Source organism: Neofelis nebulosa, chromosome 10 (genome assembly GCF_028018385.1).
Source record: "Neofelis nebulosa isolate mNeoNeb1 chromosome 10, mNeoNeb1.pri, whole genome shotgun sequence".
Lineage (NCBI taxonomy): Eukaryota > Metazoa > Chordata > Mammalia > Carnivora > Felidae > Neofelis > Neofelis nebulosa.
The window spans coordinates 66,607,816-66,622,990 of NC_080791.1; the positions used below are offsets into that span (position 1 = coordinate 66,607,816).

At 35.4% G+C, this 15,175-nt stretch overlaps 1 protein-coding gene and 1 long non-coding RNA gene across 5 annotated transcripts in view; both read right to left on the reverse strand.

Moving 5' to 3' along the window:
- Positions 1–15,175, reverse strand: part of SBF2 (SET binding factor 2) — a 484,561-nt gene that overhangs the window by 222,861 nt on the left and 246,525 nt on the right. The gene's annotated exons all lie outside the window — the stretch shown is intronic.
- Positions 3,807–7,431, reverse strand: LOC131487463 (uncharacterized). The gene is made up of 2 exons (XR_009249750.1): positions 6,060–7,431; positions 3,807–5,806 (listed from the first exon to the last, which is right to left on the reverse strand). It is a non-coding gene; the product is annotated as an uncharacterized LOC131487463 (long non-coding RNA).

Below are 15,175 nucleotides of genomic sequence, written 5' to 3' on the forward strand. Positions count from 1 at the left end.
ATCCCAATATTCTATAAAGTCATTACTAACTTAACTATTTTTTGTGCTAAACAAGTCCTAGATTTAGACAGTGGGCATGACTTTAACCTAGTTCTTGTGCCCTGTGACATGAACCCACGTTTTTTTCCCTAGTTTTTTCTTACTTTCTGGCTTAACAAAACAATCCAGGCTCATATTATAACTACCTTGTCCCTGCCCTAAGGTCAGCAATTTCTCTAAGAAGTCCTGGCACTGTTTTGTGAGGTATGGTATTAAAGACCAAGATCCTGAATTAGTTCCTTCATGTTTGCTATTAATTGTGTTATATATTTGGGTGCCCCCATGCTGGATGCATTAATATTTACAATTGTTATATCTTCTTGTTGGATTGTCCCCTTTATGATTATATAATACCCTTCTTTGTCTTTTATGAAAAGTTTTTGTTTTAAAGTATTTTGTTTGCTATAAGTATTGCTACTCTGGCTTTTTTTTTCTTGACATCCATTTGTGTGATAAATGATTCTACACCCCCTCACTTTCAATCTGCAAGTGTCTTTAGGTCTACAAAGAGTCGCTTGTAGGTAGCATATAGATAAATCTTATTGTTTTACCCATTCTGTCACCCTATGTCTTTTGGCTGGAGCATTTAATCCATTTACATTCAAAGCAATACACACACACACACACACACACACACAGCCTTTTTTAAATTATTATTTTACTGATTTTGTCATTCTTTCTGGAGATTTTTGCTAATCATTCCTTACCTCACTTGTGGTCTCTACTTTGCCCTTAAAGAGTCCTCTTTCATATTTTTTTGCAGGGCTGGTTTAGTGGTTACAAACTGTTAGTTTTTGTTTGGGAAACTTTTTATTGCTCCTTCTATTCTGAATACTGATAATAATACAATAATAGTAGGGGACTTTAATACCCACTTACATCAATGGATAGATCATCTAAACAAAACATAAACAAGGAAATAATTTGGGTTTTTTTGTTTTTAGTCTTTAGGTTTTTGTTTTTGTTTATTTGTTTGTTTGTGTTATTTGTTTGTGTGTTTGCATGTTTTTGTCTCCTGTTTGTCTGTTTTCCTTTACAGGGCTACTCCAAGGAACAAATCAAAGCACACCTGGTGGAGGGTACAAAATATTATTGTGAGTAAGGTAATAAAATAACCAAAGTCACAACACAGAGCAAGTAACAATCCCCAAAAAACACCTCCTGAGGGCCAGGCTCTAGACAGTGTATGACCCTCCTTGAATATAACAGTGCTCACAGGTGCAGAGCACACAAGCTTTTAAAACGCATAAGGGACAGAAAACTTGCGAAAATGATGAAACGGAAGAATTTTCCTCAAAAGAAATTCCAGGAAGTAGTGACAACTAACGAATTGATCAAAACCGATTTAAGCAATATAACTGAACAAGAATTTAGAATAATAGTCATAAAATTAATTGCTGGGCTTGAAAAAAGCATAGAGGACAGCAGAGAATCTATTGCTACAGAAATCAAGGGACTAAGAAATAGTCATGATGAATTAAAAAATTCTATAAATGAGGTGCAAAATAAAATGGAGGCAGACACAGCGTGGACTGAAGAGGCAGAGGGGAGAATAGGTGAATTAGAAGATAAAATTATGGAAAAAGAGGAAGCTGAGAAAAAGATTAAAAAATCCATGAGTACAAGGGGAGGATTAGGGAACTAAGTGATGCAATCAAACAGAACAATATCCATATCATAGGAATTCAGAGGAAGAGAGAAAGGGGCTGAAGGCATACTTGAACAAATCATAGCTGAGAAATTCCCCAATCTGGGGAAGGAAACAGGCATTGAAATCCAAGAGGCAGAGAGAACTCCCTTCAGACGTAACTTGAATTGATCTTCTGCACGATTTATCATAGTCAAACTGGCAAAATACAAGGATAAAGAGAGAATTCTGAAAGCAGGTAGGGATAAACGGTCTTAACACACAAAGGTAGACACATAAGGGTAGTAGCAGACCTATCTATTGAAACTTGGCAGGCCAGAAAGGAATGGCAGGAAATCTTCAATGTGATGAACAGAAAAAAAATATGCAGCCAAAAATCCTTTACCCAGCAAGTCTGTCATTCAGAATAGAAGGAGAGATAAAGGTTTTCCCAAACAAAAACTGAAGGAATTCATCACCACTAAACCAGCCCTACAAGACATCCTAATGGGGGACTCTGAGTGAAATGTTGCAAAGACCACAAAATACCAGAGACACCACTACAAGCATGAAACCTACAGATATCACAATGACTCTACCCATATCTTTCAAAATAACACTGAATGTAAATGGACTAAATACACCAACCAAAAGACATAGGGTATCAAAATGGATAAAAAAACAAGACCCATCTATTTGCTGTCTACCAGAGACTCATTTGAGACCTGAGGACACCTTCAGATTCAAAGTGAGGGGATGGAGAACTATCTATCATGCTATTGTAGGTCAAAAGAAAGCTGGAGTAGCCATACTTAAATCAGAAAAACTAGACTTTAAATTAAAGGCTGTAACAAGAGATGAAGAGATGTCAGCTGTGCTGACAGCTCAGAGCCTGGAGCCAGCTTCAGATTCTGTGTCTCCCTCTCTCTGTCCTTCCCTGGCTCACACCTCTGTCTCTCTCTTTCTCTCAAAAGTAAATAAACATTAAAAAAAAATCTGCTAGAACTGAAACACAAATTCAGTAAAGTCCCAGGATACAAAATCAGCATACAGAAATCTGTTGCATTTCTATACACCAGTAAAGCAGCAGAGAAATTAAGGAATCAATCTCATTTACAATTGCACCAAAACCAATAGGATAGCTAGGAATAAACTTAACCAGAGCATTGAAAGAGCTGTATTCTGAAAACTATAAAACACTGATGAAAGAAACTGCAGGTGACACAAAGAAATGGAAAAACATACCATGCTGCTCATGGGTTGGAAGATCAAATATTGTCAAAATGTTTATACTGCCCAAAGGAATTTATACATTTAATGCAATCCCTATCAAAATGGGAATTTTTCACACCATTTTCCACAGAGCAGTCCTAAAATATGTATGGAACGACAAAAGACCTCAAATAGCCAAAGCAACCTTGAAGAAGAAAAGCAAAGCTGGAGGGATCACAATTCCCGACTTCAGGTTATATCACAAAGCTGTAGTAATCAAAAGAGTATGGTACTGGCACAAAAAATAGACACATAGATCAATTGAACAGAACAGAAAACCCAGAAGTGAAGTCAGAACTGTATGATCAAGTAATCTTCGACAAAGCAGTAAAGAATATCCAACTATCCAAGAGAAAGCCAGTCTCTTCAAAAAATGGTGTTGGGAAAACTGAACCATAGTATGCAACAGAATGAGATTGGACCACTTAATTACACCATACACAAAAGTAAATTCAAAATGGATTAGAGACCTAAATGTGAGACTTGAAACCATAAAAATCCTAGAGGAGAACAGGGGCAGTAAACTCTTTGACATCCAGCTGGAGCAACTTCTTACTAGATATATCTCCTGAAGCAATGGAAACAAAAAAGCAAAAATAAACTATAGGGACTTCATCAAAATAAAAAGCTTCAGCACAGCAATGTAAACAAGCAACAAAAGTAATAGGCAACCTGCAGAATGGGGGATGATATTTGGAAATGATATATTTGATAAAAGGTTAGTATCTAAAATATATAAAGAACTTACAAAACTCAACACTCAAAAATTAATAATTCACCTAAAACATGGGCAGAAGACATGCATAGATAAGTGAAATTAGTCAGTCAGAGAAAGACAAAAATCATATGACTTCAGTCATATGAGGACTTTTTTTTTTTAAATTTTTTTTTTAACGTTTTATTTATTTTTTAGACAGAGAGAGACAGAGCATGAACGGGGGAGGGGCAGAGACAGAGGGAGACACAGAATCGGAAGCAGGCTCCAGGCTCTGAGCCATCAGCCCAGAGCCTGATGCAGAGCTCGAACTCACGGACCGCGAGATCGTGACCTGAGCTGAAGTCGGACGCCCAACCAACTGAGCCACCCAGGCGCCCCAGTCATATGAGGACTTTAAGAGACAAAACAGATGAACATAAGGGAAGGGAAACAAAAATAACATAAAAACAGTAAGGGGGACAAAACAGAAGAGACTCATAAATATGGAGAACAAACTGAGGGTTACTGGAGGGGTTTTAGGGGGGGATAGGCTCAATGGGTAAAGGTCATTAAGGAATCTACTCCTGAAATCATTGTTTCACTATATGCTAACTAATTTGGATGTAAATTTTAGAAAATAAAGTTAAAAAAAAAGAAGACACACAGATATTTTTTTGAAAGAAGACATCCAGATGGCCAACAGACACATGAAAAGATGCTCAACATCACTCATCATCAGGAAAACACAAATCAAAACTACAATGAGGTATCACTCCACACCAGTCAGAATGGCTAAAATTAACATAAGAAACAACAGGTGTTGGCAAGGATGTGGAGAAAAGGGAACCCTCTTGCACTAGGGTGCAAACCGGTGCAGTAACTCTGGAAAAACAGTATGGAGGTTCCTTAAAAAGTTAAAAATAGAACTATCAGCAATTATATTACTAGGTATTTACCCAAAGGATACAAAAATACTAATTCAAGGGATATATGCACCCTGATGTTGATAGTAGCATTATCTATAATAGCCCAATTATGGGGAAAGCCCAAATATACACTGATAAATGGATAAAGAAGATGTGGTGTGCATATCACACACACACACACACACACACACACACACACACACACACACACACACAGGAATATTACTCAGTCATAAAAAAGAATGAAATCTTGCTGTTTGCAACAACATGGATGGAGCTAGAGAGTATTATGCTAAGTGAAATAAGTCAGAGAAGGACAGAAAGATATAATTTCATTCATATGTAGAATTTACGAACAAATGCACAAAGGGAAAAAAAGATAGAGGGAAGCAAACCAAGAAACACTCTTAACTACAGAGAACAAACTGGTGGTTACCAGAGGGCAAGTGGGTAGAGAGCTGGATGAAATATGTGATGGGGATTAAGGAGTGTACTTGTGATGAGCACCGGGTATTGTATAGAAGAGTTGAATCACTATACTGTACATCTGAAATTAATATTACACTGTATGTTAACTAACTGGAATTTAAACAGGAACATTGAAAAAAAAGAAGGACCAAGATTCTGAGTATTAGGGTAATGTTAGATCATTTTTACTGGGAGTTTTTGTTCCTGAGTCACTTCAGTAGACAAACATAAGAAATATATCCATGTACACACATATATATGCACAAATATATAAACATATATACATGCATATAGACAGACACATATACACGAGAAATCCTGGGTCCACACCATTACTTTTAATTCCAATCCATTTCTACAGGGTCTCCCCACTGACTCCAACACATATTTGTGTGTGCCTTCCACCAGTGAGAACCCTGGAGAGTAATAACATACACATATTTATCCATTTGCTAAATCTTATATTACATATAAAGTAGTTGCAAAATTTCCTCAGCCATTCTAACTCAAAACACCACACCAACTAAAAAGGAGCTCATGATTTGTATGTAATTCTCTCCTCAAACCTGTCCAAAACTGAAGTTAATCAAATACTGCGTATGCAAGTTACTTTAATTAGTTTTTTTCAGTGTGGCTAGGTTCTTCATTTGAAAGACAGTGGAGTTTGTTTCCATACGCTTTCAATTTTAATATATATTTTTTTGTTTCTTCCATCATGACTGATGTAGTATTATGTTCTGAATATGTAAGACCTACATATACTTCCAAAAGTGGAACCTATAGGGGCGCCTGGGTGGCGCAGTCGGTTAAGCATCCGACTTCAGCCAGGTCACGATCTCGCGGTCCGTGGGTTCGAGCCCCGCGTCAGGCTCTGGGCTGATGGCTCGGAGCCTGGAGCCTGGAGCCTGTTTCCGATTCTGTGTCTCCCTCTCTCTCTGACCCTCCCCCGTTCATGCTCTGTCTCTCTCTGTCCCAAAAATAAAATAAAAAACGTTGAAAAAAAAAATTAAAAAAAAAAAAAAAGTGGAACCTATATAAAAAGTCTACTCAGAGAAGTGTCACTCCTTCCCTGAATTAATAGTATGGTGCCCAAATCAATTTCCTGGTTGTTATAATGTACTATAATTACATAAAATATTATTTGGGGGAAATATGAATGATGTATACATGAGGCTTTTCTGCACCAGTTTACTGCAACTGTTCTGAGTCAAAATATTTAAAAACAAAAAATCGGAGTGCCTGGGTGGCTCAGTTGGTCACGTGTCCAACTTTGGCTCAGGTCATGATCTCACAGTTTGTGAGTTCAAGCCCGGCAATGGGCTCTGTGCTGACATCTCAGAGCCTAGAGCCTGCTTTGGATTCTGTGTCTCCCTCTCTCTACACCTTCCCTGCTCATGCTCTCCTCTCTCTCAAAAATAAACATACATACAAACACACATAAATACAAACAAAAATTTTTGTTAAAAAAACTCTGTGGTCGTATCAGTTTTCAATGGTTGCTGTAACAAATTACCACAACTTAATGGCTTAGAACAACACATATTATCTTTTATATTCTATTTTTTTTATGTATAATTAGTCACTGTCATTAAGTGGTTGTCACTTTGACATGGAGGAAGTCCACATTACATGCTGTTCTTTTCTAGTAACAGGATATTCCTTACTAGTTTTGTCTTGTTTATGGCACCTAAACTTTTCAGAGTTTATCTGGCAAAAGGAAACATTCTCATTTTTTCCAGGAGACATTTCTGAAATCTTACTTAAGCACATTGTCAGTTTTATTACAAAGATGTTTCATATTTTAGCCAAATATTTTTATAGTAAGAATTCAGAATTATTTTAATCATTAAAATGGTTTTATAATATGGGATATGTCTCCTACTTAACAGATGTTTATTGTATAGCAAACTGAATTTCATGACATTTTATAAGGCTCTCATTGTCAAAACCTTTAATAAAGTGAAAAGGTACTAAACGCTCTTTTCCTTGATACCATTGCATCTGTCTACATTTCATGATTAAATGAATGCTTTGCAAAAATATTAGTCTCTGTACTGTAAATAAAACAGGGGTGAGGATAGTGCAGGGGAGGCTGTTTCTTAAAATAATTTCTTTATGTTAAGCCAGTGCTTAAGAGGGGGGCTGTCAAGTACTTAGTCATCCTTCTTATGGTATTAGGTAATACAGCTTTTCAGAAAGCTTAGATATGAATTTGTTATGAATAAAAATACTAACAGATACTTTATATCTGTGGGAACAATTTCAACCAACTCCTGTTCACTTTTTAAGAAAAACTCTTTGAAGCATATTAACCATTAAATGTATAATACTTATTAGCTCAGTTTTTCTTGGTTTATGGAAACATTTATATAAATGTGAAAATAAGTAATTTAGAATTATGATTAAAGTATGCATTTGCTTAAAAACACAAACATATTACTATGAAGTTCAGCAGGTCTTAATGTTCAGAAGTCCTATTTTGGGGTTTTTCAGTTTCTAGCAAATGCCCACATTCCTTGGCTCATGGCCCCCTTCCATCTTTAAAGCTGACAAAAGCCAGACAAGCGTTTCTCATTTATGTGATGTCAGAATGTACCACTCTAACACTGGCTCTTTTATTTCCCTCTTTCATCTTTCGCAGATCTCTGTGATTTATACTGGACCCACCAAAGGAACCGATCCTTGAGCTGGATTTTGAAGAATAAGCAGAAGTTAGTTAGGGAGACAGGAGAAACAAGGCTTTCAAAGCTGACAGAAAACCATGTGCAAATAAACAGGGCTGAGGAGGAAAAGGCAGTAAGACCTATAAGTAGTTCTGTCAAGGGCATGTTCAAAAAGAATCTGAATACCATGAGAAGGAATCCGGCTTTCTTTCCTGAAGACTCTGGGGAAGAACTTTTGCCTCTCCACTCCTATCTGAACTCTCTGCAATGTTCCCCCCATCTCCCACAAAAAGAATCCGTTCTGATCATCCACCAGAAAATAAAATTCATAGTCAGCATCATTTAGTACTAGATAAATTGTGGAGAAAGCAGGTATTCAGTTTTTAAGGGACTTTAACCACTTATATCAGTAAAAACAACCAGTTTATGATACCAAGGAGGAAATATTACACTATACTTACTAACACAAGATATATATTAGGATTTACATTAGAAATGAGTTAGGGACAATATTCTAGTACTTAAAGGGGAAGTTTTCCATTATCCAGAAAATAATATTGTGTATATGTACAAATGATTTACCCATCCCTAACTGAAGTATTACTTAAATTTTGTATTCTTGGGGCATCTCAGCTGGTCAAGCGGCCAACTATGACCTAGGTCATGATCTCCCAGTTGGTGGGTTTGAGCCATGCATCGGGCTTGCTCCTCTCAGCATGGAGCCCGCTTCGGATTAATTACTCTCTCTGCCCTCCCCAGCTCATGCGCTTTCTCATTCTCTCTCTCTCAAGAAAACATTAAATTTTTTTTTTTGTATTCTTGAATATCACATGCTTTCTTAAATTCAGATAATTAACAATCTCAAATATTTTAAGAAATTGTTTTTAATCCTAACTAGCAATGTTTGTTGCTGTGTTTATAGCTGTGTAATTATTTAGAAATTCAAATTTCTTTGAACTACAAGTCATAACCAGTTTGCTACATAGTCTTGAATTGATTCCTCGTCTTTAGTAGTTAATGTCCATCTAAAGCTGCACAATAACAGTAGAGAAGACAAACAAATATTCTAGTGATAATTACTACTGACTTCAGTACAATGGTTCACATACATCCTGTTGATTATTCAAATAGTAAAACATTCTGAAAAATTACTTCCTGTTCTTAACTTTTCTTTAGGGGTTGAAGTTCTAGAATTCATAGCATCAAACATTAACAAATCTATTTGTTTCCTGTTTTGAAGAAAACACCAAAAAATTTTCTCCAGAAATTGTCCCCTTCTCTGAATAATAATATGTTGCGTAGGTAGAACACTATGTCTCAGCTTTCAAATGGCATATTGAGGAACTGAAGGCTGTGGTTTAAGGCAGAATATATTTCAGGACACCTTAAACAATTTATTACAGTTCTTTTACATAAATCCACAATGGAGAAGACAATATAATAATGATCCTGACTTAATAAAAGTCAAGGAAAAGGATATTTCTCATTTATTTGATCAATATTTGTCAAGAATCTACCATGTTCCAGGCACTGGGAATATAGCAGTAAAGAAAAACAAAACTGCTACCTTCACAAATTAACTAAAGTTTTATATAGGTTTATACATGTTAGTTTATAACTATCACTGAGAGGCAATGTTTAATACATTACAAATAGTACATTATTTCCAAATATGTTAGAAATGAAAATCTTCTATGTAAAAAATGGTTTAAAAATGTAACCGAATTGGGCAACCATACATGGGACATGGGTATATTTTTAGTGGTTATGAACATAGGATTACTCCCTTAAGTGTGACATGAATTAAATATACTTTACAGGCTTATAAATAGAGTTTAGCAATGTGGTAATCTTTAAATATAAGAAGTGAATTAATAAATACATATGACCACAAATAATTCAATTCTAAAACTGTGAATATCCCAAGTAACAATCCATAAATGACCATTTCAACCAAAACTGTAAAAAAGGTACAGCACATTTCTTTTCTTTATAACCCTATAATTGATTCTGAGACTGGGGTAATCACGTCAGATTACTCCAATCCCAAATGGCCCAGATTCCCAGTCTGTGCCTGTTCTGATAGACCAAGTTTTAAAATCTTTTTAATGTCTAAATTTAAGAAGCAGGAAGCAAAAGGTGTCTTGGGAATAGAATAACAAACAAAGGGGAAGGATAATATATTGAGTAATTGCATAACTAAATAAAGCAAGGATCAAGCAGGAAGGAATTGCCTTGGCAGAAATAACTTTTAATTAAAACTTCTTCCTTTCTTCTCCTTTTTCCTTCTTTCCTCCACTATTAAGCCTTTATCAAGCTGCTGAGATATATAAGAAATTGCAAACTCTAGGGATGGATAAAGAAATTTGAGGCAGGCTGAAACAGGGGTTCACAGTTCAGTGAAGATGGTAAGTAAATAATTAAAAGTAACAGAATATAGATATGTACAAAGTGCTACAGAGCACAAAAGAGAGGGTAATTTATCCTGCCATCATTTGTAAGTTGCATACTTAAATGCTGAGTAGCCAAAGAATATTAAATCTCTGAGTGCTAAAAGAGTAAAATGAAATTTTAGACAAGAGAACTTCATGACAATGAAGGATAACTCTTAGTGGCTATCTTGCCTCAAAACATTTACACTCATTAAAGGGTAACTAAATACAAAGATAGAGATTACTATTTAATATAGCATTTAAACACCATAAAAGGAAAATGGAGAAGACAGTTTTGAACGAGGATTCTTCTGAACTGTCCTCAAATTATATCATGTAGCCACCACATGCTTTATTTATGTGTAATTCCAGCAAGGGTAGTACACTAGTCAACAAGCACTCCATTGATCACTGACTATCAGTCTTTGGTAATCTAAAAATGGCTTCCTTTACAAAACTAGCATAAATTTAATCTTTAACTTTCAAAAGAAAAGCAATCAATTTCCTGATTAGAGTCTATTTCCTACAACTCTATACTCAAACTTCATCAAACCTCTTACTATTTCATGAAGACATTTTATGGCTCTATACCATTGCTTATGTTCTTCCTTCTACCTGGAATGTCCTTCATCCTCTTGTCTAGCTAGTAAGGTATCTCTCTTAGTTCTTGGTATTCCTATTATTGCATTAATTATACTGTAATACAGTTTTTAAAATATGTATGTTTCTCCATTAGGTTAAAAGTATATCTAGGTAAGGGCTATGACTTTTTTCATCTTTATATCACTTGTGACTAGCACAGAACCTGGCATATGTTACTGACTTTGTAAATATTTAATTAAAAAAAAAAATACTCCTGGGGCACCTGGGTGGCTCAGTCAGTTAAGCATCTAACTTCAGTTCTGGTCATGATCTCGCAGTTTGTGAGTTCAAGCCCCCTGATGGGCTCTGTGCTGACAGCTCAGAGCCTGTAACCTGCTTCAGATTCTCTTTCTCCCTCTCTCTCTGTCCCTCCCCTGCTCGCACTTTGTCTCCCTCTCTCAAAAGTAAATAAACATTAAAAAAATTAAAAACAAATACTCCTGCAGGTAAGCATTATAGGGACTTTATTCTTTGTGCTATTTATTACAAAAAATGAAATTTGAATGGTTTTCCCAAGAGATCCTAAGGCCTCTGGAATAGAGTACACATGGTAAGTAGTTCCTTCAAAAAACTGCTCCAGAACAGATCAGTGAGAAGATTTAATTTGTTTCAAATCCCCATGGAAAGGAGTTGATATTCAAACTGTCAAAAAATGATTAGTCATAGATCTAATAAAACATTAAATTTCCTATTTCCTCCTTTTCCATATATAGAGCACAATATGCCATTCACAGTAATGGTCTAAACTCTTGTGTGTTCAAATTTCCAACTATTCTTTTTAACTACATATATTGAGAAAGAAAATGACTACTTAACTTCTTCCCATTATAATTAAGAAGACAAAAAACAAGTAATAATGTTACATGAATAAACTGAAAAAAATGAGTGAAAACAGAAACATAATCCAAGGTACTAGATTTCAATCACTTAAGGTAAAAAGACAAATATCATTCCACAGTTGATGCATAAAATATATGGTTTGTAAATTAACCAATCAACATATTCTTTTTATTTAAAATTCTTAAAATGTTTATTTACTTTTGAGAGAAACAGAGTACAGGCAGGGGAGGGGCAGAGAAAGAGGGAGACACAGGATCTGAACAGGCTCCAGGCTCTGAGCTGTCTGCACAGAGCTCAATGCAGGGCTTGAACTCACTAACCACGAGATCATGACCTGAGCTGAAGTTGGATGCTTAACTGACTGAGCCACCCAGGTGCCCCTCAACATATTCTTAAAGGTATTAATGTAAAAATAATATTTTGTACAACCTAAACTTTCATTATTTCCTCTGGGATTTCATCTTTCTATTTCAGGAACATAAATTATTTTTGATATTCTTGTAAAAGTTAATGTCACTTCAGGAATAATCATATAGCATTATAGACAGAAGATTTTCCAGGGGAAGACAAAAGAGAATACCAAAATTTTCCCATTAAAATATTTAAAAATAGGGGCGCCTGAGTGGCTCAGTCGGTTAAGCGTCTGACTTTGGCTCAGGTCATGATCTCACGGTCCGTGAGTTCGAGCCCCGCGTCGGGCTCTGTGCTGACAGCTCGGAGCCTGGAGCCCGTTTCACATTCTGCGTCTCCCTCTCTCTCTGACCCTCCCCTGCTCATGCTCTGTCTCTCTCTGTCTCAAAAATAAATAAATGTTAAAAAAAAAATTTAAAAATAGAAGTAACTTTCTGAACCAAAAGTTACAGCTATAATCAAAATTTTAAGGATGTGTATATACAAAGTAAAAATAATGTTTATAAGATAAACTGAAGAAAAAACTCTGGCTACTTTAATAATTTTTTAATAATGTCGATATTTAGTATTAGAGACAATCAACATAAAAAAACTGACCTAATAATAGTTAATGAAAAACTGGCTGAGGTTAATTTGGGTAAGCAAAAAGAAACTATGCATATAAAAAAGCTTATACCAAGGCTGACTCAGGAGGAAATAGAAATTTCAAACAGACCAATAATATGTAAGGAGATGGAAACAGTAATCAAAACTTCCCAACAAAGAAAAGTCTAGGACTACATGGTTTCACTAGTAAATTCTACCAAACATTTAAATAAGAATACTAATTCCTCTCAAATTTCTAAAAAATTAAAGAGGAAGGAACACTCCCAAACTAATTTTACAAGGCTAGCATTATCCTGATAACAAAGTCAGATAAGGACACTATTTGAAAAGAAAACTACAGGCCAATATCCCTGATGAATGGATGCAAAAACTCTCAATAAAACATCTGCAAACCGAATTCAGCATCACACTAAAAGGACCACACACAATCATCAAGTGGGATTTAATCCTGCATGTAAGGATGGTTCAACATACACAAATCAATGTGATACACCACATTAATAGAATGAAAGATTTAAAAATCATGACTGGGGCAGCTGGGTGGCTTGGTCAGTTGGGCGTCCAATTTCGGTTCAGGTCATGATCTCATGGTTCATGGGTTTGGGCCCCACATTGGGCTCTGTGCTGACAGCTCAGAGCCTGGAGCTTGCTTTGGATTCTGTGTCTCCCTCTCTCTCTCCCTCTCCCCCACTCATGCTCTGTCTCTCTCTCTTTCTAAAATAAATGAAAATTTAAAAAATAAAAATAAATAAAAATCCTATGATCATCTCAATAGAAGCAGAAAAAAGCATTTGACAAAATTCAATATTATTTCATGATAAAAATTCTCAACAAATTGGGTATAGATGGAATGTACCTCAACATAATAAACACCACATATGACAATCCCACAGCTAACATCTTACTCGATGGTAAAAGGTTGAAAACTTTCCTAGTAAGATCGGGAATAAGAAAAAGGTACCCATTCTCACCACTCTATTCAACAGAGTACTAGAAACCCTCGTCAGAGCAATTAGGCAAGAAGAAATAAAAGGCACCCATATAAGAAAAGAAGTAAAACTGTATCTTTTGGCAGATGATATGATCTTATATAGAGAGAATCCTAAAGACCCTACCACAAAGCTATTAGAACTAATAAACTAATTCAGTAAAGACGCAGATACAAAGTCAACAGTAATCAAAAATCAGCTGCATTTCTATATACTAACAAGAAACTATCTAAAAAAGAAATAAAGGGGGCGCCTGGGTGGCTCAGTCGGTTAAGCGTCTGACTTCGGCTCAGGTCATGATCTCGCGGTCTGTGAGTTCGAGCCCCGCGTCGGGCTCTGTGCTGACCGCTCAGAGCCTGGAGCCTGTTTCAGATTCTGTGTCTCCCTCTCTCTCTGACCCTCCCCCGTTCATGCTCTGTCTCTCTCTGTCTCAAAAATAAATAAATGTTAAAAAAAATTTAAAAAAATAAAAATAAAAAAGAAATAAAGAAAACAATCCCACTTACAACACCATTCAAAAATAATTTCAAACTTAGGGATAAATTTAACCAAGACATGAAAGATCTATATGTTAAAACCCACAAGACTGATGAAAGGAACTAAAGAAGACACAAATAAATGGAACGATATCCTGTGTTCATGAATCAGAAGAATTAATATTGTTAAAATGTTACTACCCAAAACCATCTATGGATTCAATGCTATCTCTATCAAAATTCTAATGAAATTTTTCACAGAAACAGAAAAAAATCCTAAAATTTATATGGAACCATAAAAGATCCCAAACAGTCAAAGCAATCCTGACAAAAAACAAAGCTAGAAGCATCATAATTCTTGATTTAAATCTATATTACAAAGCTATAGTAATAAAAATAGTGTGGTACTAGCATAAAAAACACACAAATCAAGGGAAGATAATTGAGATCACAGAAATAAACTCATAAGGTCAACAAATATTTCATAAAGGAGCCAGGAATATTCAATGAGGAAAAGATAATCTCTTCAATAAACAGTGCTAGGAAAACTGGATACTCACATGCAAAAGAATGAAATTGGACCCCTAAGTCACATCACTTAAAAAAAAAACAAACTCAAAATGGATTAAATATGTAAACATAAGAACCCAAACTATAAAACTACTAGAGGAAAACATAGGGGAAAGCTCCTTGACATTGGTTTTGCAATGATTTTTTTGAATGTGACACCAAAAGAAAAAATAAACAAGTGGGACAATATCAAACTAAAAAGTTTCTGCCTAGCAAAAGAAATAAGTCAGCAAAATGAAAAGGCAACCTACAAAAGAGGAGAAAATATATGCAAACCATCTATCTGATAAGGGATTAATATCTAAAATATATAAGGAACACATACAACTTCATAGCCAAGAAAAAAGACCTACCTGATTAAAAATTGGACAAAGGACTTGAATAGACATTTTTCCAAAAACATACAAATGCCATGTAGAGTATATGAAAAGATGCTTAACATCACTAACCATCAGGGAAATGCAAATCAAAGCCATAGTAAGTTATCATCTTACATTTGTTAGAATGTTTATCTAAA